General features: G+C 42.0%; 1 protein-coding gene across 6 annotated transcripts in view; it reads left to right on the plus strand.

The window, feature by feature from the left end:
* Positions 1-15,033, plus strand: part of FTO (FTO alpha-ketoglutarate dependent dioxygenase) — a 423,982-nt gene that overhangs the window by 332,215 nt on the left and 76,734 nt on the right. Inside the window, exon 10 of one of the 6 annotated variants that reach the window (XM_059876985.1) lies at positions 1-5,083. This exon is cut by the window's left edge and continues 56,216 nt beyond it. The exons of the other annotated variants lie outside the window; for them this stretch is intronic. The gene's annotated coding sequence lies outside the window, so the exon portion shown is untranslated. Of the gene's footprint in view, positions 5,084-15,033 lie in introns of those variants that run through there. 6 annotated transcript variants of the gene reach the window in all.

Consider the following 15,033-nt stretch of genomic DNA (forward strand, 5'->3'; position numbering starts at 1 on the left):
CTTCATCACACCTGTCGATAAAGCAAACAGAAATATTTTTCAGCTGAGTACAATGTGACTCCCAACAAAAGCAGTTTTCAGTAACGGAGGGAGAAAAGGAGGATGGGTGCAAGAAGGGAGCCAGCAGTTTCGGATACAGTCCCCTTGTGGGGAGTAGATACTCTTCAGCTCTCTCCTAGGAGTCCCTGATGTCACACCACTATTATAGACGAGAAGCCAGGAGAGTTATAATGAAGCGTTTTCACAGGTAGAGAGAGAAGGAAGTGGATTGAATGATGAAAACTTTAGGTCATCAAATAAAGTTCCAACATTTTCTTCTTGCCCCAAACATTCACAACAAACTCGGTGGAGTAGAAATTGAAGGCAAATGTGCCCTGCCATTTTTCTTTAGCCTTTTTGCAATGCAACAGGACAATCAATACAAATCTTTGCAGTAATCATATATTGATTTTCCTAGAATATAACTCCATTTAAAGCACTTTTATCCCCAAGAGTAGAAACATTGGAGGCTATCAAAGGAGGAAGTAGGTTTCCTTGACCCCTATCTGCAGTGCACAATTGATTAACAGAGAGTAGTTATGAGAGAGAGAGAGAAAAGAGAGAAGTCACCGAAAGGTTAATACTAGCTAAAGAGAAACGTGATTATAGGACGTTAGGCTTTTGGAAAAAATCATAAGGTCGGGATAAGATAATGATACCGTCTAAAATTACATGAGATTTTGAGTACTTAGCATCCCCTTACTATGTACCTCCCTTCCCCCAACAGCTGCAGCAAAATTTGGGTAATCGACAAAGCCCTGAAAGGACAGAGGCTGATTGATAATGCTTAGGTTTGGACTGGGGATGAACTGGCTTGATAAGGGAATGAGAGATGCTTTGGTAGTTTTTCTGGAGTCATTTAGTCTTTAAGTACTAAACTCAGGCTTTCACATATATCATATTGAAGGTTTCCTTGCCTCCAACAAAGCCAAAAGGAAAAGAAAGAAAAATATTTTAAAAGACTCATTGTAATCCCTTTTCTTAAGAAAACGAAGAACAAAAGTCCTAGTCCTTTCCCTGCTCTTCATCATTTCAGTCCCTAACAGTGACAAAAATTAACAACCACCTTCTGACAATCCCAGGAGTTTAGATCTGCTGAATATTTCTATGGGCCAACACCTTCATCCCAGAGACAAAAATGATTGGATGGTAACATTGAAAAAGGAAGGCCAATTCTGCTCTGGCTCAGGCCTGAGGAACTGTTGTTCAGTTGCTAAGTTGTGTCCGACTCTTTGTGACCCCATGGACTGCAGCACACAAGCTTCCCTGTCCTTCACTATCCTTCCTTGTCCTTCACATGAGTTTGTTCAAACTCATGTCCATTGAGTCCATGATGCCATCCAACCATCTCATGCTCTGTCACCCCATTCTTCTCCTGCCCTCAATCTTTTCCAGCATCAGGGTCTTTTCCAGTGAGTTGGCTCTTCGCATCAGGGGGCCAAAGTATTAGAGCTTCAGTTTCAGCATCAGTTCTTCCAATGAATATTCAGGGTTGATTTCCTTTAGGATTGACTGGTTTGATCTCCTTGCTGTCCAAGGGACTGTCAAGAGTTTTGTGCAGCAGCGCAGTGTGAAAGCATCAATTCTTTGGTGCTTAGCCTTCTTTATGGTCCAACTCTCACACCCATACATGATTACTGGAAAAATCGTAGCTTTGACTATCAGTTCAGTTCAGTTCAGTTGCTCAGTCGTGTCCGACTCTTTGCGACCCCATGAACCACAAAACGCCAGGCCTCCCTGTCCATCACCAACTCCCGGAGTCCACCCAAACCCATGTCCATTGAGTCGGCCATGCCATCCAGCCATCTCATCCTTTGTTGTCCCCTTCTCCTTCTGCCCTCAATCTTTCCCAGCATCGGGGTCTTTTCAAATGAGTCAGCTCTTTGCATCAGGTGGCCAAAGTATTGGAGTTTCAGCTTCAACATCAGTCCTACCAATGAACACCCAGGACTGATGTCCTTTAGGATGGACTGGTTGGATCTCCTTGAAATCCAAGGGACTCTCAAGAGTCTTCTCCAACACCAGAGTTCAAAAGCTTTGACTGTAGGGACCTTGAATAACTGGGATGTTAGCAAACTGAGGTTGACACCTCCTCCAGCAACCCCAAGTACCCAGCTCTTACACATTGCTTGCTCAAAAGGCAAGAGGGCGTCCTGGGGTTCTCTTGTTTGCAATTTATTGTTCCCAGTATATGTCTTTCCTTAATCCCTCTTGTTTTGTTATCAGGGCTGGATCCTCACAAACAAGCTCTTTAGTAAATTAGAAGGTGCATGTAGCCTCATTATCCTTCTCAATGTTCTCTACTTGCTACTGTTTATTTTCCTAACAACTTGAGGAGTTTATGTTTTGTTTTGTGTTGCTTTTTCTTTTGCTTCAGGCAAAGCAACTAGTACACATTGTCAGATAAAGTATCTTATCTGTCAGCAGCACCCTTGTGAATTAATCATAATTCAGTGGGCTTACTAATCAAGATTTGAGATGAATGTTTTGATAGAGCAGTCAGATTTGTCTAATCTATCATTAGTTGACAGTCACTTCAGGCAGAGTGTGAACTTGGCAATATTAGACTTGTTTCTGATCCCTTTGGCTTGGCCCACCACTTAGGTAGTGTGGCTGAGCCTAAGCAGTGGACCTAGGCATTACAGATAATTAACTTCTGCTTCTCACTCCCCCCAATCCTTCTTCACCTCCCACCAATTTTCAGAATACCTTAGGAGGGATTCAGCTCCTGTGAACTTCCTGTTCATGGCATCTAGAGTTTCAGGAACATGGCATTACCTTTGTCATTTTCACCTGATAACAAAGGTGGGCCAAGCCCAAGTGACAAATCTCCTGGGTAATTTATGATATCACTTAGAAATGATAGTCAGACAAAACATAGACATAATCCGTTGTTCAAATCCTAAAAGATGATGCTGTGAAAGTGCTGCACTCAGTATGTCAGCAAATTTGGAAAACTCAGCAGTGGCCACAGGACTGGAAAAGGTCAGTTTCATTCCAGTCCCAAAGAAAGGCAATGCCAAAGAATGTTCAGACCACCACACAATTGTACTCATCTCACATGCTAGCAAAGTAATGCTCAAAATTCTCCCCAAGCCAAGCTTCAACAAGTACGTGAACCGTGAACTTCAAGATGTTCAAGCTGGATTTAGAAAAAGCAGAAGAACCAGAGATCAAATTGCCAACATCCGCTGGATCATTGAAAAAGCAAGAGAGTTCCAGAAAAACATCTACTTCTGCTTTATTGACTAAGCTAAAGCCTTTGACTGTGTGGATCACAACAAACTGGAAAATTCTTAAAGAGATGCAAATACCAGACCACCTGACCTGCCTTCTGAGAAATCTGTATGCAAGTCAAGAAGCAACAGGTGGAAGTGGACATGGAACAACAGAGTGGTTCCAAATTGGGAAAGGAGTACGTCAGGGCTGTATATTGTCACCCTGCTTATTTAACTTATATGCAGGGTACATTATGCGAAATGCTGGGCTGGATGAAGCACAAGCAGGAATCAAGATTGCTGGGAGAAATATCAATAACCTCAGATATGCAGATGACACCATTCTTATGGCAGAAAGTGAAGAACTAAAGAGCCTCTTGAAAGTAAAAGAGGAGACTAAAAAGTTGGCTTAAAACTCAACATTCAGAAAACTAAGATCATGGCATCTGGTCCCATCACTTCATGGCAAATAGATGGGGAAACAGTGGAAACAGTGAGGGACTTTATTTTTGGGGGCTCCAAAACCACTGCAGATGGTGACTGCAGCCATGAGATTAAAAGGTGCTTGCTCCTTGGAAGAAAAGCTATGACCAACCTAGATAGCATATTGAAAAGCAGAGACATTACTTTGCCAACAAAGGTCAATCTAGTCAAAGCTATGGTTTTTCCAGTAGTCGTGTATGGATGTGAGAGTTGGACTATAAAGAAAGCTGAGCGTGGAAGAATTGATGCTTTTGAACTGTGGTGTTGGAGAAGACCCTTGAGAATCCCTTGGACTGCAGGGAGATCCAACCACTCAATCCTAAAGGAAGTCAGCCCTGAATATTCATTGGAAGGACTGATGCGGAAGCTGAAACGCCAGTACTTTACCCACCTGATGCGAAGAACTGACTCATTTGAAAAGACCCTGATTCTGGGAAAGATTGAGGGCGGGAGGAGAAGGGGATGACAGAGGATGAGATGCTTGGATGGCATCACTGACTTGATGGACATGAGTTTGAGTAAGCTCCCGGAGTTGGTGATGGACAGGGAAACCTAGTGTGCTGCAGTCCATGGGGTCACAAAGAGTTGTACACAACTGAGCAACTGAACTGAATCTGTTGTTAACCTTTATTGATTACAACTCTTGTCACGTCGTGTGTCACTAAGATCTGTACCCTATGTGACTGAGTTGTATGTACTTGGGAGTAATTTACAGCATAGCTTGTACTTTTTTTTTCAATTTGATAGTATAAATGAAAGCTTTTGTTGTAGATTAGTATTTTGTTGTACACAATGTTTTGAGTTCTGAAATAAAATCCCAAAGTAGCAAGTTACACTGTGTATATTACTGAAGCTGAAGCTACGGTACTTTGGCCACCTGATCTTCTTGCTGTCCAAGGGATTCTCAAGGGTCTTCTCCAGCACCACAGGTGGAAAACATCAGTTTTTCGGTGCTCAGCCTTCTTTATGGGCCAACTGTCACATCCATACATGACTACTGGAAAAACCATAGCTTTGACTAGAGGGACCCCTGTGGCAAAGTGATGTCTCTGCTTTTTAATTTGCTGTCTAGGTTTGTCATAGCTTTTCTTCCAAAGAGTAAATGTCTTTTAATTTCAGGGCTGCAGTTATCATGCAGTCACAGTGATTTTGGAGCCCATGACAATAAAATCTGCCACTGTTTTCTTTTTCTCCTCTTTTTATTTGCTATAAAGTGATGGGACTGGATACCATGATCTTAGTTTTTTGAATGTTGAGTTTTAAGCCAGCTTTTTCACTCTCTTCTTTCACCTTCATTAAGAGGCTCTTTAGTTCCTCTTCACTTTCTGTCATAAGGGTGGAGTCATATGCATATCTAAGGTTATTGATATTTCTCCCAGCAGTCTTGAGTCCAGTTTGTGACTTATCCAGCCTAGCATTTCACATCATGTACTCTGCATATAAGTTAAATAAGCAGGGTGAAAATATACAGTCTTGATGTACTCCTTTCCCAATTTTGAGCTAGTCTTTTGTTCCTGTATGGTTCTAACTCTTGCTTCTTGACCTGCAAACAGGTTTCTCAGGAGGCAGGTAAGGTGGTCTGATATTCCCATCTCTTTAAGGATTTTCCACAGTTTATTATAATCCACAAAGGCTTTAGCATAGTCAATGACACAGAAGTAGATGTTTTTCTGGAATTCTTTTACTTTTTCTCTGATCCAACAGATGTTAGCAATTTGATCTCTGGTCCCTCTGCCTTTTGTAAATCCAGCTTGTACTTCTGGATCATGTACTGTTGAACCAATTCTTGGTTCATGTACTGTTGAAGCCTGGCTTGGAGGATTTTGAGCTTTATATTGCTAGCATGAGAAATGAGCACAATTGTACAGTAGTTTGAACATTCTTTGGCATTGTCCTTCTTTGGGATTGGAATGAAAACCTACCCTTTTACAGTCCTGTGAGCACTGCTGAGTTTTTCAAATTGGCTGCCATGTTGAGTGCAGCACTTTAACAGCATCATCTATATATAAATACATGTATTTATCTAGATGTATATATCTTTATAAAGATAAATATAAAGATATTTCCTTGTAAAGTGTTTGGGAAATTCCAGAAAAGTCTAAGGGAAAAAAATTTTAATTTCCCAGAATTCCATCAACACTGAGTTAATGTTAACAATATTAATTCATCCTATGAAAGTTAAATAAATAACAGTACAAATACCAATGAGTGATGGCCTGAGTAAAATGGAATTCTCCTGACATGCTGTTCTGGAATCTATGAAACACCAGAAGAAAATCTAAAGGCATCCGGGAAGATGAAACTCTCAAGGTTTCAGTTTCTACATGAAAGGCGCATGGGAAAGCTCATTTACGCTTTAGTTAGTGTATCCAACATGTTGAAAGTGACAACTTTTCAATTTCCCAGGTATGTCACAAGGCTTCCTAAATGAATGCTAGTCACACTTTGAGAGATGACCGAGACAAGGAAGAGTGGAGCGTTACCTAATTAGACTCCAGGTATAATTATGTAGTTGCTTCCCTGATAGCTCAGCTAGTAAAGAGTCCGCCTGCAATGCAGGAGACCCGGGTTTGATTCCCAGATTGGGAAGATCTGCTGGAGAAGGGACAGGCTACCTCCTCTAGAATTCTTGGGCTTCCCTGGTGGCTCAGATGGTAAAGAATCCACCTGCAATGCGGGAGATCTGGGTTTGATCCCTAGGTTGGGAAGAACCCCTGGAGGAGGGTATGGCAACCCACTTGAGTGTTCTTGCTGGAGAATCCTCATGGACAGAGGAGTCAGGCAGGCTAAATCCATGGGATCACAACGAGTCAGACACGACTGAACGACTAAGCACACACATAATTACGAAGTTACATAAGGTGCTCCAGGCAGCAGTGTTCTGTGTGTTAATTAACTTTCATGCTGAATGTACAGTAACACTTGAACAAAGAACAGTTCCCAGAGGAAGAGAAGCTCCCTCACTTGCCCTGACTTAGTCATTTTCTTCCTAAAACTACTTTCCCTATCCCCTTTTGTTAGTTGAGATGGGAGCCATAGGGCAGGCTGTTTTACAAGAAGTTCATCATTGGTTCCTTTAACTGCCTACTTTCTTCCCTAGCCCTCGCACATTCTTTAAAATGATCTTTGAAGAAGTAATATGTGTCAGAATTTACTTATGTATTTATCTGTTCAGTTCAGTTCAGTCGCTCAGTTGTGTCTGACTCTTTGTGACCCCATGAATTGCAGCACGCCAGGCCTCCCTGTCCATCACCAACTCCCGGAGTTCACTTAGACTCCCTTTCATTGAGTCAGTGATGCCATCCAGCCATCTCATCCTCTGTCGTCCCCTTCTCCTCCTGCCCCCAATCCCTCCCAGCATCAGAGTCTTTTCCAATGAGTCAACTCTTGGCATGAGGTGGCCAAAATACTGGAGTTTCAGCTTTAGCATCATTCCTTCCAAAGAACACCCAGGACCGATCTCCTTTAGAATGGACTGGTTGGATCTCCTTGCAGTCCAAGGGACTCTCAAGAGTCTTCTCCAACACCACAGTTCAAAAGCATCAATTTCTTCAGCGCTCAGCTGTCTTCACAGTCCACGTCTCACATCCATACATGACCACTGGAAAAACCACAGCCTTGACTAGACGGACCTTTGTTGGCAAAATAATGTCTCTGCTTTTCAATATGCTATCTAGGTTGGTCATGACTTTCCTTCTAAGGAGTAAGCATCTTGTAATTTCATGGCTGCAATAACCCATCTACAGTGTAAAATCCAACCAATTTTCAACTTTGATCTTTTTCTCTTCATGAAACCGCACAAGTCTCTTCCTCTAGTGAAGAATGACATTCACTGGACCACAGGATGAGTTCACATCCCAGCAGCTATCTTGTGTCCTGGACCTCTCTGGTTGATCCCATTCCTGTCTGCAGGTGACAACAATGGGAAAGGCACTGGTTAAACAATATTCTTTCTTCTAGTAAATTAGTCCATGGCTTCATTTGTGCTAGCCTCTCTGTTGATTGCTGCCTGAGTCCTTAACTAACACGATAGAGTACACTCTGTAAATCCATATATATCAAGTCTACATATTTGCATGAGAAAAGATTTCAGGTAATCAATGATGCACTGTGTGTGGATAGGAGCCAATTAATTTTCCACTCCTCTCTCAGTCCTCAAGTGGGAAAATCCCATTTTGAGGTTCTCTGCTCCTTCTAATCCTGTCTCCTTGACATCTCCTGGCTTCATTTTGCTACTAATGAAGTCTTTGGGATGACACACAGGACCACCCTGATCATGTGGGAGATGGACAGTACTTCTAGGATTCTCTGTACAATAGCAGGCAATTAACATAGATTAAGGGTTTACCAGAAACTTTAATAACTCAGATTCACCACCTTTTTAAAAAATTCTAGTACCTCTCACCAGTTATGAGAAACAAGTGCTTCAAAATGGTCTTGATTTTTGTTGTCTTATTAGAAGAAAGGAATAATGAAAGCCTTTGTGGTATAAAAAGCTTCACTGAGGAGCCCTGTGATTGGACAAGAAATGTTTTCAAATAATGCAGCCCTTGTGCAGATAAGGCTCACCTCATGCAGATAAGTACTTACATTTGGACTGCTTGAGTACTTCCTTTCCATAATTTTCGGTTGGATAGCTGGTGAAACTGTCCTCACTGTTTTATTCCCCTCTGGTGGGTTGCCGTCTATGGGGTCACACAGAGTCGGACACGACTGAAGTGATGCAGCAGCAGCAGCAGCAGCAGCCAGTGTCAATGGATCAGAGGGGAATCCATCAGGGAATCCATTGACCAGATCAGCCCTTCATAGTCAAAACGAGAACGACCAATTTTGACCAAGCACTTGGCTCTTTGCAAGATTAGATTTGGTACATCCAAAACCCAAAGAAGACTAAGACATAATCCTTGTCCCCAGAGAGTTTTCCATCTATTTTGGAAGATAAGACAGAAACGTGAAGGACCCTGATGCTGGAAAAGATTGAAGGCAGGAGGAGAAGGGAGTGACAGAGGATAAGAGGGTTGGATGGCATCATGGACTCAATGGACATGAGTTTGAGCAAACCCTGGGAGATGGTTAAGGACGGGGAAGCCTGCTGATCTGCAGTCCATGGGGTTGCAGAGTTGGACATGACTGGACGACTGAACAACAAAAAAGGACTCAAATAACAGTTCAAGATAATACTAGCGAAGATATGTCACATGACAACACATGATTGTCAAAGGCATTTATAGATTTCTCTTAGAAGAAAAGTATTCTCAGATCCTTCTAATAGTCAAATCTCATAGATGCCAGTTCTGAATCCCCATAATATTAAGTACTAACTCTATAAAGATGCTTTTCAATTTCAAAATGTCAGCTAAAGAGAAATCTGGTCTATGTAACTTATAAAATAATTATTTTAGATTATCACTGAACTAGTGGTAAAGAACCCACCTACCAATGCAGGAGATGTAAAAGACGTGGATCTTTCCTGGGTCAGGAAGATCCCCCTGAGAAGGGCATGGCAACCCACTCCAGTATTCTGGCCTGGAGAATCCCATGGGCAGAGGAACCTGGTATCTATAGGAACCGTATAGTCCATAGGGTCACAAAGAGTCAGACATGATTGAAGCAACTTAGCCCGCAAAGGCATAGAATTTTAAAATTCTGATAAAACTCACAGATCTCTGAGAAGATGCCAGTGGGGCTCACAGACCCAGAATACAGTCATTTCATTAGCAGGATCCAGGTTCACTGATGGGTTCATTTCAAGCCATGTTGATCAGACTTTGGGGGAATAGTTGGCTTTCAAGTTGGGTTAGATGTAGGCAGGTGAAGAGAGGTCATTCCAATTAGGTAGAATTCATTAGGAGGGTCAGGAGAACCTAGGATAAACCAGGTTCGATGCGTTGGGCTTCCTGGCTAAAATAGAAAGTTTCAGAAACTTAGACCAAGTACGTAGGAGATACTAAGAGATGGCTGAGTTCTGAGAAGCCGTCAAAGGCTTCCAGTGCTAAGTGTGACATGATGCTCATGATATTAGTATTTTAGAAAGATTAGTTTGGTGGCAGGTATACAATGGATTTGGGTTGTTCTTATTTAAAGGGATGTATTTGGAGGAAAGCAAGATTCTTGAAATAACATGATGTGGACATGTACTCTGCAGAGCAGTGATACAGAAGGGAAATATAAATTTCAAAGGACTTACGAGAGAATTTTATAACCAATTATTTACAGAGATGAAGAAGAGGACAGAGTCAAGGGTGATTCTCGATTTCAAACCTAGCAGTAAACAGACATTTAGAGGGAGCAAGTTGTACATGCCAACACTTAGCTTAAGCACAGGGAGAAGTTTTAAGGATACAGCCATGTGAATAGCTATTGATAAGACCTACAATGCAAAGAAAGAAGCACTGTCTTGACATTCCCCTGGTTGAGAAAATTATGAAATTGTCCTACAAAGAATTACTTTAATTTTCATGTCAACTCAGCAACCTGAGCTATAAGAATACTTAAAGTACAAAGCCAGTAATGGAAAGTAAACAGATTGCCAGATGTTTTCATGATTTTGATATTTTATTGCATTGTTAGTAATCACCTTAAACTGTCTTCTTACGGGGGCTTGTGATTAAGGGTTTGGTGATTCTTCCACCAGTGGACAGCCAAATTTTCCCTCTTTGTTCCTATTTAGGTTAAAACTCATATCACCTTGGTTCTCAGAAACTGACAAATTGACCAATGACCTGTCAATAACCAACTGCCTTTTTTTTAGCTGATTACCGAGATTCTGTTGTCTGTGAAGAACAAGTGCTCTTCTAATCATGTGACTTGGCCTCTGTAATGCTTGAAGAATTGGCTGCTTTCTGTCTAGTGGAGCAATGAAGTTGAGGCTGTGGGGCCGGGAAATCTCTGGGGTGACACCCTCAAATTTGAAGAGTGAGGAGAAATGGAGCAGAAAAACCCTGTACCTCCTGCCAAAGCTGTTGCCTTGACCTAGGAATCTACTGGGTTGGCCAAAATATTTGTTCCAGTTTTTCCATTAGATGTGATGGAAAAACCTGAACGAGCTTATTGGCCAACCCAATCGATCCGGGCTAAAGACTGAATTGAGTGCAGACAGTTGTCTAGTTGAAGACTGTCTTTATGAAACTTGCACTCACCCCATTTCAGAGAACAGGGAAAATTCCACGTTCGTCAGAAACATCTAAGTCCTGTGAGCTCCAGACTATGTGACTTTTTAATAGGCAGTGGCCTTTAAGGTCCTTACAACTTTCCAAGTGTCTCACTTACAATGCCTTCAGTCTCTTGCTGCCCTGTCCACAATTTAGCCATCTCAGCATCACTTCTGAAAGGTGAAGGTCCAAGGTCTGTGGCACAGGCCCCCTGACACTTTGAGGGGGCAGAGCTGTGCTGGCCAAATTCTGAAACCATTTACAAATTGGAAAATAACAAAATTAAGGGTGGTTATTTCCCCCGTTACCGAGAGGTGGTATATGTGAAATCACCTTTTTAAATAGACTTTACAATAAATATTGGCTTTCCTCTCTCTGGGAAGGCAGACATTTGTGTAACAAGGAAAGAAAGCACTCTTCTAATAAAAGATCCCGTCGCTTTTCCATCTTAAAATGAGAGCTTAAGAGCTTTATGATCCTAAAATGAAAAGAATTCCCTGACTATATAAGAAAAAGGAAAGAGTGATGGAAAATTTGGGCCTCCCCCCCGCCCAAAAAAAATGTACTTCACCTTGCCGTCTCAGCATAGCCCATTGGCATGAGCACCCTGGGAGGATGGAGCTTTTATTAGGACATAATCATTTCCAGCTCTCTTGCAGTCATTATCCTCAGAGTTTCCCAAATGCTGTGCTATGTTGGCACTTCACCCTGGAACCTGCGTAGCCACAGGTGGGGAATGAACCGAGCTTTCGAGACCAATAGGATGGTGTGAACATAAGACCAGGTAACAGAGCTGTTTTAGTCATTTTAGGATCATAAAAAGGTCGTTAATGCTTTGCTTTCAAGCCACTGCAGTTTCTCTAATTCTTCTGGAGCTATACTTTTTTTTTTATAATCATAGTTCACATTTTCACATATATTGGCTTGAAATAATTTCCAGTAATAAGCTGATGTCTGTAGCTACACTTATATCAGGTTCTCAGTCTAATACAGGTATTGTATTAGTGGCTGTGTAGAGGACAAAGCACACTGAGTCTCCAGCAAAACATAATTGGAATAAATCCCTTTCAAAATAATAATATATGATCACCTTTCTAAATATGGGCCTCCCTGGTGGCTCAGATGGTAAAGAATCCACCTGCGATGCAGGAGACCCAGGTTCAATCCCTGGGTCGGGAAGATCCTCTGGAGAAGGGAATGGCAACCCACTCCAGTATTCTCCCCTGGAGAATTCCATGGACAGAGGAGCCTGGAGGGGCTATAGTCCGTGTGGTCACATGACTGTACAACTAGTGCTAACACTTTCTAAATATACAAAGCTTGGAATCACCCATTTAATATCATTTTTTGTGTGTTACGGTAACCACTGAGGTCAGAAAATGCAGAGCTGATTCCAATTTTTTCCCTTATGGTCCGAAAGAACTCACATATCTCTCAAAGTGACTGATAGCAGGAAGTACCTTACTGATGGAACAGGAACTGATGTGTCCATTTTGTTATTTTGGCTGTAAAACAGATGTTCTCTTTAGTCAGATCATCTACTTTTAAGGTGTTCCTGAATGCAGACTTGCAAGATAACTTGCCAGTTAGTCCTCGATAGGTACAAAAGTTAAAGCACCAAGAAAACAGGTGTCTTTCCAAGACCACATAGCTATTCACATCCAGAAGTGAAGTGAGACCCACTGTGAGGCCTTTTCTTCATTTTGGTGGGGTCGCTGTGGTTCTGACCCCTCAGTCTGACTTATAGTAACATGAAGGGGGAGGTCTCAGCTGAATGTGCAGTCTTCATTAGATGTCCTGGAACCATGTCGACACATGACTTCCCAAAGATCTCTTAACCAGACACTGGCTCTAACAGCTCCTCCCCTGGGACAGAAGGGTCTTTAAGGTATTTTGAGGGGAGGAGAAGGGTTAAGAGGTCTAATCCATAACTCTAAATCCCCATGCTTGGGGGAGCTCATTGACATGGTGGGTTTTAAGGGCTCCTCTGGAGCCATTAGGGTTTGTCATGCTGAGGCCCACTAGAGAACACTTAATTGTAGATCATTGCCCCAGTGTGTTACGAGGGCTTTTCAGGGTCTTTAACAAAGCAGCTTCTTGCCACTTACGGGAAACCTTGGGAAAGTTCTGAGGCAGACAAACCCAAGCATATTCTTTACATCTGTCCTGAAGTAACTGGAATCGTCAGATTCTTTGTATCTTCCCCTCACTTTTTCCCTCTTAAATAAATCAAGCCTCGGTTGTACATAGATCCCTGGGTGCTGGATGTATGTCGAATACGTTTCTTTCCCTTTTCAATTTCTTGCTTTTGAAGTTGGGGTTTTTGGTGGTGGTGTGGTATGGTGGAGATGGTGTAATGAACACACACAGTTATCACATCCAGGGGCTGTGAAACTTTAATTTAGCAGCGTAATAAAACCACATTGTTTCATATGGAGCCAATTCCTCCTCGCCTTCTTCCCCCAAGGACTGAAGGAAGTATCTCTGGTATATGTTTAAATACTTGATAGATGAGACCTGCAGATAGATGGGTGGGTTAAGGCAGAGCACAAAAGAAAGCTCATGTTTTCAGCTGTCTATCCTATTTTTAGGTTCCAATTGCCCCTCAGTGTTCAGAATTTACATTAGTCCTAATCTAACATGTAGCTCTTTAATGTTTCCAATATTCTGGGTGAACTGAGTTCCCAGCTTTCACATTGCCTGTCTCTGTTAGCATCTCTGCATCTATAAGAGGGCATTCATTAGGGCTGTATGGAGGGAAATCCACCAAAAGACCCGACCCCACTTCTGGGGTATCCACTTCTGGGGTATTCTTGGGGAATCCAAGTCCCCAGCATTGAAGACAATGAATTGAGAGGTACCCTGAATCATAAAGATAGATCCAAGGATCAAAACTAAAAACCTAGAGTCTCTTTTTGCCCTGAACTCTCAAGCTCTTTCAAAAACGGGTTCACTTCTGAAACTGCTGAAGTTTTGAGAGTTCTAGCTCCTTCTTGTGGTTTCCCACACTGTCAAACAGAAGTTGAGCTCTGGGGTCAGAAATAATTAATAGGTAGTCTTTGTGTTAAGCAGGAGCCTGTGCATTGAGCTTGCGCTCCGCCGGCACAGTCCTGTGTTGTTGGGTTTTTACAAGCGCATCGCCTCTGTTCTTCTACTGATGGGAACAAATAATACTGTTTTGTTTCTTTCTGTTTAAATTACCAGGAGGTGGGTGGATGTGTAGAAATACCGAGGACCCTGAATGAGGATTGTTAACTCTGAGTGCTTTTTGCTAGGTCAGATATGTACCAGTGAAATAAGGGACACGATTGTTTTGGAAGAACTCTGTGACCGATTCAGAAGATCTCATTAAACCCGATCTTAGGAATAGTTGGGAAGATTTTTGTCTTTGATTTCCGCATCTCCCTGCGTGTCTGCTTGCTCCCTTCTTTCGCAAAATCAACTTCTGCTGTATCTCTATCCGCGTGACTGACTGAAAGATGGCTGCCAGTTCTGGAATAATCCACTCTGGCTCAGGAGGTTGGGGGTGGTGGACTGTGAGGCCGCCCTGAACAGACATGGCCGCCAGGATCCTACTGCTGAAGCCACGCGTGTTCAAGAGGCAATCCAGTGTATTTCCATCGTACCACTTCTTTACGGAGTACGTCAAAGTATCTATAGTTCCTTGTATCCCTCAAAATAGAGTTACTTTAAGGCCTGAACATAAAATTTTAGAGCAGGAAAGGATTTTAAAGTTCACCCAACCCTACCCTCTGTGTCTCATTGGGGGATAAAAAAGTGAAGGCAAAGAGAAAGTGATTAATTTCCCAGAGGTCCTAAAGCTAGGGAATGGTGTCCAGTGCGCACGCTTTTAGGCAAAATCATCTAATATATCCTTTATTCAATTTTTTCCTGCTGTGTCACAGCTACACATACTTCAGATGTTATTTTTTCCTATTGCCTAGAAATTTTTGGATTACAAGGCATTTATATTTATAGTCCCTTATTTAATAGATGGTTTGTTTTAGGTTTTTATAGACTGTTTTATGCTAGCAAAAACATAGGTAATGTTTGTGAAGACAAGACGGAAACATGGAAACATGCTTATGATGTACCATTCAATGAAAACAGCCAATTAATGATTCTGTATTCTTTATGTTCAA

This window comes from Bos taurus, chromosome 18 (assembly GCF_002263795.3).
Source record: "Bos taurus isolate L1 Dominette 01449 registration number 42190680 breed Hereford chromosome 18, ARS-UCD2.0, whole genome shotgun sequence".
Taxonomy (NCBI): domain Eukaryota; kingdom Metazoa; phylum Chordata; class Mammalia; order Artiodactyla; family Bovidae; genus Bos; species Bos taurus.